Source organism: Sardina pilchardus, chromosome 1, assembly GCF_963854185.1.
Source record: "Sardina pilchardus chromosome 1, fSarPil1.1, whole genome shotgun sequence".
Lineage (NCBI taxonomy): Eukaryota > Metazoa > Chordata > Actinopteri > Clupeiformes > Clupeidae > Sardina > Sardina pilchardus.
In genome coordinates, this window is record NC_084994.1 from 46,947,092 (window position 1) to 46,957,091 (window position 10,000).

Below are 10,000 nucleotides of genomic sequence, written 5' to 3' on the forward strand. Positions count from 1 at the left end.
TGAAATCATTCAATATTACATCAATAAAAATATCTTGCGTAATGTTTTGATTGAAACATGCTTTGTGTACAAATGATAGCCTATGTTTAGGGCAAAGAGAGTAGATTTTCACTGATTCTCAGCATAAGGACACATCAGAAGGCTGATGATTGGTGTAAACTTTGTCATGACATGACAAACAATTCTGGTACTTAAAAACACAATGTTCCATTCATTCATAAATCATTCAAGCATAGTGCTTGTCATGAAGGAGGAACAGTAAAAGGCAAACTGTACTTTGCAGTGATGCTGACAGCAGTGAGATTAGGCCTCTTCGCTCTGTTTGGAACCTTTCGCCAAACAGAGTTTCAAGATTGATAACTAAATTTACTGTAAGATTCAGTTAATGCGTAGAGTGTGGATCACCTAAAAGTTTGGGACAAAGTAGCAGTAGCCTACAACGTATTTAGTGTATGCGAGCTAATCCTTATTGCCAGTAGGTTACAGTACTATACACTATATTGCCAAAAGTATTTGTTCACCTGCCTTGACTTACATATGAACTTCAGTCGCATTCCCATTTTTAATCCATAGGGTCCACGGTCCACTCTTTGCAGCTATCAACAGCTTCAACTCTTCTGGGAAGTCTTTCCACAAGCCCGAGCTGGGCTTGGTCCGTTAGTTCCAGTGAAAGCCTGAAAGGAACTCTGAATGCGTTAGCATTAACCAAGAGATTTTGGACAAATTCATGCTCCCAACTTTGTGGGAACAGTTTGGGGATGGCCACTTCCTGTTCCTCCAATAGGCTCCAATGGTTCCTCCTGTTGCTCAAATAGGCAATTTGTAAATTGTCATCATGTATCACCAGGAAACTAAAGGGAATTGTGCAACATCAACACACTTGATTGGATGCCAGAAATCAGTCAAAGCAAAGAAGATTTACCCTCTAGGATTAATACAAGACTGAAAAGCAACTCACTCCTAATGGCTAAATTGAAAAGGAACAGATACTGTAGAAAAAACAATCATTGTCATCATAGTGATTTCAAAACAAACAAGATGAATCATAATTTAAAGTCACCCCACTCGTTTCTGCCTTATAGGAGAGATCTTCAGGTGGAGTGCTACAGAGCGAGGATGCTCCCATGGAGATAGTCTTTGGTGTCTCTCTAGGCCACTGGTCCTCAAAGTGGGGACCGAGGAGCCCTGGGGGTCTGCTACCCACAGCTGCAAAATCATTTTCTTGAAATGATGATGTGGTTTATCAATTTTTTTCAATAAAAATAATATCTACAGATGATGTGAAAACTGTGTCTATTTGGTCCCAGTCCCACCCACATGGACATTTATCTTGACTCAATGAACAAGCCACTCCTACTGTTTAGATGGTCTATTTACCAACTAGCTAGCTGATGAATGTGGAGAAATATTTAAGTCAGACCACCACGACCACGTTGTCAAGTGATGCATAATCAAAAGTTGACAAAAAAAACAGATCAAGTGATGCATTTTCCAGAAAATACAGGTTCACTGAACCTGGCCACAACTTCAGCGAATATAAATGGAATATTTACAATTATGATGGGGTCCTCGGAATATTTTCCCTCCCAAAGGGCGTTCTTGGAACCCAGAACTGTGAGAACCCCTGCTCTAGGCTATGAAATACCTGCATGGGGACTGCATGTGGTTCATCACACATTCCATAGACCTGATTCTGAATGATGATGAAATATCTAGAGGAGACATAGACAAAGCCAGAGGCTGGAAGGAGACAATGAAGACACTGTACCCTCCAGAACACTTCCTGAAAAGTCACGCCAACTTTGCATCATTTGTATGATTTATGTCAACTTATATATGGCAGCACTGGCAGTACATGAGTGATGTACAGCTCTCAGCTTTCAAGTGTCTGAAAACCTCAAAATATATGAAAACATCTACAAGTTCTACAGACATAAAAAAAACCTGTTACAGCGGTGCAGAGCATGAAGCTGTGATTTCTTTCGTCTCCCTTTTCAAAGCTTTTCATGGAGAATGTTTTTCCAATGTGACTAATTAACACCTTGAAACTAATTATTTTTGACTTAAAAGTGAGATTTTTCACAACTTCCGAACAGAGGGAGGTTATAGCATTAGAAACTCAGTGGCGTAGGATGGTGGATCTGGGGCACGGCGCTCTGCCTTTTCATTAGCGTGCCCTTCACTTACGCTAACTGCCCGACGGCACTTTTAAAGAGATGAGATCAGAGGCGCCCACTGACTGAGCTGCCCACCCCCCCAGGGGATGCCCCGTACCCACTCACCCAAGCATTCGAGTCATGACAGAGGAGCTAAGTTAGTGAGGAGCAGGGTGGGAATTTCGTCATTTTAGGGGCAAAGCCATTTGGCCTTCACCTTCTTTTTTTTTTTAGGGGCACCAAGGCCACATGATAGGGCACAAAGGCCACTGAGTAAAATTCGATGGTTTTACATTTCAGGGTTATCTCGACACAAATACATAGACCCGCTAGCCGCTGTAGGCTTTGAGAAACACTAACACAGCCTCAAACTTCTTTAAGTTGAGGCCCAATCATGGCAGACTTCGGGGTCATAGGGCCCATCTACACATACCTCACCCCACCCCCCATCAAATCATTATTATGATTATCATATCACAATTAGTATTATGCTATATTGTAAGACATGCACTTTCACTTCAAAGCAGTCAATGTTTGTGCCAAAATTGTTTACAAAAAGTTTGTGAAAACTATGCACATCAGGGGTGTGCTTTACTAATGTAAGATAGGCTATTTAATTACAATAGTTCATTCTTTTGCATGTTTGCATGAGATACTTCTGAAAACAACATGGGATGTTTCCCTCATGGAAGCATCATAAGCCGTTTTCAGACAGGTTTCTGTACATTCTGTGATAATTACCTGCCACAAATCAAATACGGGACGATTCCGTATTATACTGACTGGTTGGCAACCCTAAGTCAGGGGCATAAAGGCCACTGTGGCCTTATGATGCGGTTTTTTTCAGGGGGCATCAAGGCCAAAGTGTAGGGCAACGGCGGCCATGGCCTCATGGCCTTGGTATAATTCCCACCCTGGTGAGGAGGATGTGAGGTGGAGGGCAATACACCCAGCCCTCAATAGTGGATGTGTACTATGAGGATGTGAACTGATGAGGATATAAACTAATGAGGTTGTGAACTGAGGAGGATGTGAACTGAGGAGGATGTGAGGTGGAGGGCAATACACCTCAATAGTGGATGTGTACAATGAGGATGTGAACTGATGAGGTTGTGTGAACTGAGGAGGATGTGAATGAGGAAATGAAGTGGATGTGAACCGATGAGAATGTGAATTGAGGAGGAAGTGAATTATGAGAATGTGAACTGATGAGGAAATGAATTATGAGGATGTGAACTGATGAAGATGTCAGTGGCAGAGTGAGCCCGGGGCTATTGGCCAACAGTAGCAGATGTAAGTAAAGTTCGGTGACAACCCAGATAGCAAAACTACACTGGGACGGAACTGGGCCACATCTACCACAACATTCGGCACGGATTTGCATAATGGACCTGATCCGGCGTCCAAACGCACATCGGTCCAAAATTGTTTTGGATCCGTTTGACGGATCTGCGGCAGATATGAACTTGCACTCGTCCAGGTCCATCCCAGATAGCAAAACACACCTACCACGACATCCGGCACGGATCTGAATAGTGGACCTGATCCGGTGTCCAAACTTGTTTTGGATCCGTTTTACTGATCTGGTGCTAATAAGGGCTAAGATTGCTCCCAACAAACAAGATAACGTCCCGGCGATGATTCAGAGAATTTTAAAGAACGTATTTCTCACCGCGACGTAGAAGAGAAAAACTGTCATTACCTAAAGTTACTTCTGTGCCGTTTAGCTCCCCCCCCCCCCTAAGTAGTTCTGTCACGGATTACATGGCATTCGGTGATTATTCATGGGAGTAACACACCTGTCATTATTGCTGAGCAGACGTTGCCCTACAGCAATGGTTAGCAATTACGTACATTATTTGAATATATGATACTAATTTGTCTTACCCGTGAATGCGGCTTGTAGAATGATGATCACGTCCAGATGAGTAACTTACTTCTGAGTTAGCTGGATATTTATACCCGGTTAGGTCTGATACTTTCACGACTACGGTGTATTTTCCCCCTAATAAATTACTAAGTCAATGGTCATATCTAGTAATGTTATTGTTCAAAACATCAGTGGAGTAGGTTAGCCTATAAGTTAAGTCCCAACCACATTGTTTCAAAATTCAAAACTAATATTTGCAATGCATGCTGGGAAGCAAACCTCAACAAAGTAGGCCTACACAAAATATAATTAAAGTTATCAGAGAATGTTTAAGTTATATTTTATATCTAAACCATGAGGTTTATAAAGACATAAAATTGTGATAAGCAGTATCCTCAATTCTTCTGCAAAGTTTTTTATAGTGGTGACCAGTTGGGGATGTTGTGAATATCTGCCTAAAGTCATATGTAATATGGGACCTAGGCTATTGCAGATCCGTACCACACACAAGAAGCGGACCCGTACCACACATAAGAGGCAGAACCGCATTGCAGATCCGTACCACACAATAAGCGGACCCGTACCACACACAAGAAAAGTACCACACACAAAAAAAGTATATATACTATTCTAAGAGGCCGTACCACACACAAAAAAAAGTATATATTCTATTCTAAGAGGCGGAACCATATTGCAGATCCGTACCACACACAATAAGCGGACCCGTACCATACATAAGAGGCGGAACCGTATTGCAGATCGGTACCACACACAATAAGCGAACCCGTAGGTCGGCTTCTTGTGTGTGGTACGGATCTGCCATACGGGTCCGCTTATTGTGTGTGGTAGGCCTACGGATTTGCAATACGGGTCCGTGGTACGGGTCTGCTTCTTGTGTGTGGTACGGATCTGCAATAGGGCTCGGGCACACGCCTTGCATTCTAGGAATATAGCCACCATGTTGGTAGCGTACCGAACGTAATATCCATTCATTCAGATGCAGAAGACGAGAAGCAGAAATATAGTATTAGCGATTCTTTTCCTCTTGCGATCGTGGGTTGCGCTGTTACACCCCACTACACAGCACCAAGAAGGCAAAAACTAAGTAACAGGAACACACTAATAGGTGGGAGTAAATCCATAGTAATCCATAGTAAACTAAGGAGTGAGGCTGCCAATATGGCTGTGCCCGTGAAGTTTTCACGTCATGATCCCGAGCCCTATTCATGGGTCTCATCAGGTCCCTTTCCACAGGTGTATACAATCAAGCACCTTAATTATCAATGCAGACTGCATGGTGCTTGATACACCTGTGCAAAGGGACCTGATGAAACCCATGAATACGGGTCCGCTTCATGTGTGTGGTACGGATCTGCAATATGGGTCCGCTTGTGTGTGTAGTACGGGTCCACTTATTCTGTGTGGTACGGATCTGCAATACGGGACCGCTTATTAGGTGAGGTACAGGTCCACTTATTTTGTGTTGTACGGATCTTCAATACGGGTCCGCTTATTGTGTGTGGTACGGGTCTGCTTATTGGGTGTGGTAGGGGTCCGCTTATTCTGTGTTCTACGGATCTTCGATACGGGTCCGCTTATTGGGTGTGATAGGGGTCCGCTTATTCTGTGTTGTATGGATCTGCAACACGAGTCCGCTTATTGGGTGTGGGCTACATCTGGCCCACAGTCAGATACCGTAGGTCCGCTACATACGGATCTAAAGGCTTTCATGCGGATCCGGCCCAAAGGAAATTGCTATCTGGGAATATGCGTCAGAGGACTTGAATGTTACTCCTGTTCCTCTCATAATGATGTTATTTTTTTCTGTTTTAGCTCTTTCTCTGGGCAAGAACTGAATTGGATTAGCCGCTATAGACACGGGGGAAAAAAATATTTGTTTGTGTACCAAACATGACAACAACTCATGTACAAAACATCACAACAATTCTACTGGCTGTCTGGCAAGCCTGTTTTCTCTCTCTATGATTGAATGTTTCCTATCGGTTTTGTGCTGCTTTACAGGCAGGCTGCACCAGGTACGTATAACAGAAGCATTCCATTCCATTTGAGGACAGTAAAAAAAAGTTTCAAAAGACTGGTTTCATTTTTTCGCACGTTTGCGCCGTGTTGCCAGTTCCACTGATTACAGTGAAGGCAAATTGGTGCCGTATACGCTCTGCCAACAGAACGCCTCGGTTCCGAGCCTGGTGTAGCTGCCTGTTTCACCTTTCTGTTCTCCTTCTTTTGTAATCAGCGCTGGTCTGTTTCCAGGGGTTTTATGGGCCTCCCTGTAGGACATATCAAACACAGCAGGCTCCCTATAACATCAGCTGCGCTTTCAGCGGCTTGCGATCAGCCCTGATTGATCTCTACCATTCAGACACACTTTGCCTGCTAACTCACAACAGCACATCTCACAAAAAAAAGAAGAAGAAAAAAAAAAGAAAAATCAGTTTCAGGAAATAAAACTGAGCTAGAATTTGAAATCCACGCCGTTCAGGAACCCATGTCTTTTCACTGGGACTGAAAGGATCAAACTACTTTGACATTCAGGGACACTTGCAGTAGTATAAAAGTGAGTGGCAACCATGTCAAATGTCAATCATAGATATTACCAGGATCAGTGTTCACTATCCCTGTTGAGATGGCAGCTAGACAGCTGGCGTTAAAACCACTTGACTGGACAAATATAGTTTACGCTTTAACCTGCCGTCTGGTGGTTCTGACCAGGCAGCTTGTCCATGTGCTACGGTTACTGTTTCATGAGGTGAAAACGTAGCTCTCTGGAAAAAGCACACTGTATGCACACTGTAAAGTGCTGAAGGGACTACAGTCTCCCATGGGCTTTGAATAGCGTTTTGTAGATCATACATAATGAAGTGGTGCAGTATAGTGGACCGGATCTTAATTGATATATTCCCTGGCCTCCCCTCTCTCCTACTGTATATTCCATCGCATGATAAAAGGCCAACGATGCCACCGCGGTATGGAACAGGCTACTCACATATTCTGCTTATTGCGGAACGTTCATTTGATGTTGTTTAGTCATTCCTACTAATCAAGACACCTGGTGGGTTGAAACAGGTGCTCTTTAATTTTGCTGTTTTGTTTGTTTTGTTGTGTTTTTATTTAGTTATTTTGTTGTTGTTGTTGTTGTTTATGTTTTTAAGTATGGTCTTCTCGCAGTGACTCACCTGTACTTGCACCTTTTTCACGTCGTTATTATTCACAAGCTGAAAATGGACTCTGAAGTAAATTATCATTATCATGACCTGTCAATGTACTTTCATAGTTGTATAGCAAACAAGTTTACAGTTTAGATATGTCAGCAACAAACATACAGTATATTCTGGAACCTCCTCCGTTGGATGTTTCCCTCCAGCACAAAGAGATTTTGTAGCACACTGGGCCAGATAATTCAGTGATCAGAACTGATTATCCCATCAGCTATCCTTCATTACGCTGTTTTAAGGGGGAGGGGGACGCAAATTATTAGCGCAAATGAAGCTCGCCGGGAAAAAGTTGTGCTTTCTTTGGAAAGTGTGTGTGTGTGTGTGCGCGCGCGCGGAAATGTGGAGTGTGAAATCTCACCCGCGAGGCTAATTGAATGAGCTCAGCCGACAGAAGTAATTAGTTTCGAATGTACTCAGCATGCGCTTACTCAGTCGCTCGCTCGCCTAAAAGATGCAGTTGTGTGAGTGTGTGTGTGTGTGTGTGTGTGTGTGTGTGTGTGTGTGTGTGTGTGTGTGTGTGTGTGTGTGTGGAAGGGGGATGGGGGGAGGTTGGTCAAAATAAGACCAGGATGTTCTAACATTTGATCTGGTGAGTAGTTGAGTAGTTAACATGACGGTCTGCTTGCATGTAATTCTTCCAAAATACATTTGAAAACCAATAAATGTAGAAGCTCTACTGAGAAAGTTAACTTTGTGAGAGAAAGTTGGAGAGATTTGGGAGGTCCTCAAATGCCTCTGCTAGAATGAACACAATCTCCTCTGAACTCATCTGACAGACTGGCAGTATTTACTTAAAACCTAATTAACTGACCAGAGCGGTTTGGCCCAGAAGAACTTAGAATGGCCTTGTTCAGAGCTGAAAATGCCACTGTGTTTGACTGAGGACAGATGTAGGTTGTTAATGACAAAATATTAGCTTTCAGTATGATGTTTAATGACAAAGTGTTTCATTCACTTGTCCCTAACAAATGCTGTTGCTAGAAAGTAGACATTTACAGTAGATTTCGCCAGTGCGTCTGCGAAGATATTGACCATGTTTCCCAGATTCGTTTAGAAGCTCTTCATGCTAAGAACTTCTTAGGAGCGTTCTTAAAACGTTCTTAGAGCGCTCCTAAGAAGTTCTTAGGTTAAGAAGTTCGACTCATATTCTGACTACAATTTGAGTGGCAATGTCAGGCTACGATACTGCTGTTTTTGGTTAGGATCAGGATTAGGTTTTAGGGTTAAAGTGAGTGAAATATCATACCATATACGTATATTAGTTACTTAACAGACAGTCGCACCAAGTGGTCTCTAGACTACCCTTGACCCAAGAGTGATCAAAACTGAAGAGAAAACAGCCAGGGAAACATCAGAGGGCTGAAATAGATGTTGAATAAAGCGGCGTAGCGTTAAGACACAACTAGGGGGCAGGGAGGCGACTGCACACAGCACGCAGCTGGACGCACCCAGCAGTGGCAGCGGCGTCCACTTCTGTCCCACATATGTCACTTTCCCTCCTCGTAGCCGCGCCGGAACAAACCGCATCTCGAAGAACCCGCGAAGGGGAAACACAGCAGCTGATTTCAGCGACACCGCAACGCCTCCACAGCCATTCAGCCAGGCGATCTCCTCATTGCCTCCACAGCCATTCACATGAGATCCTCATGGGCTCCAGTGCCGATGGCATTTAGTGAAAGCCTGGAGGGGTGTCTGGCCTTCGCCACAGTCACAAGCACACAGCTCTCCTTTAAACTGTGCACAGAGGGGAGGGATCAGGGCAGAATGCAGATGCCCTCCGCTCCTTTAAACCGTGCACGGGGGGGTGTGGGGAATACAGAATACAGATGCTCTCTCCACTTTAATGGACCTTCCTCCAACACTGACTAGACATTATAGGGAACACATATCTGCTGGAGAGATTACTTAGTGACTGTGACAGGACAGGAGTGTGTGCGCGTGTGTTTGCGTGTGCGTGTGTGCGTGTGTGTGTGTGCTGGAGAACCCTCATGAAGCCAAACCGAATTTAAAAACATTAATATTCTCAACATGTACACAGGCACAGTGTTTTGTAAGCCACTGAGTAAAACGTTCTGTTTTTTTCCATGATCAGGGTGGATGGAGTACTGCCAAATGCAACTGGTGCAAGAGGAGAGGGGAAATGACACAGGTATGGAACTGCCAAGATGATGGGAGCCGAATGTGAGCTGGCAGTGGCTCTGTATCTGTCACTTTCTATCAAACACACACACACACACACACACACACACACACACACACACACAGACACACACACACACACACACACACACACACACACACACACACACACACACACACACACACAGAGAGATGGCTTATTACTGTAGTGTCTGCCTTCAGGCGGCCAGAGCAGTGTTGTGTCTCTGCTCTATCTCCAGGCCTACCTGCTGTTTGTCTCCATCCACGGGGTATCATGGCACTGGCCAGGCAGCCAGGCAACTACAGGGGCCCAAACGTGGAGCCGCAGATTACTAATCGTAATTGGAAAATATATTTGATTAGGAAACTGCTCTGTAGCTTTGCTACTGGCAGGGGAGGAAGAGTTGAATGTGTGTTCACACCTGTCTGTCTCTCTCTGTCTGTGTGTCTGTACAGGCATTTTTCTTTTCATTTGAAATCAGCTTAGAAACATATGTACACAAAACCTGTCAACCTGTCCTTGTGTTAAACACACATATTATCCACACATGCATGTGTGCTCATGTGCACATGCGCACGCG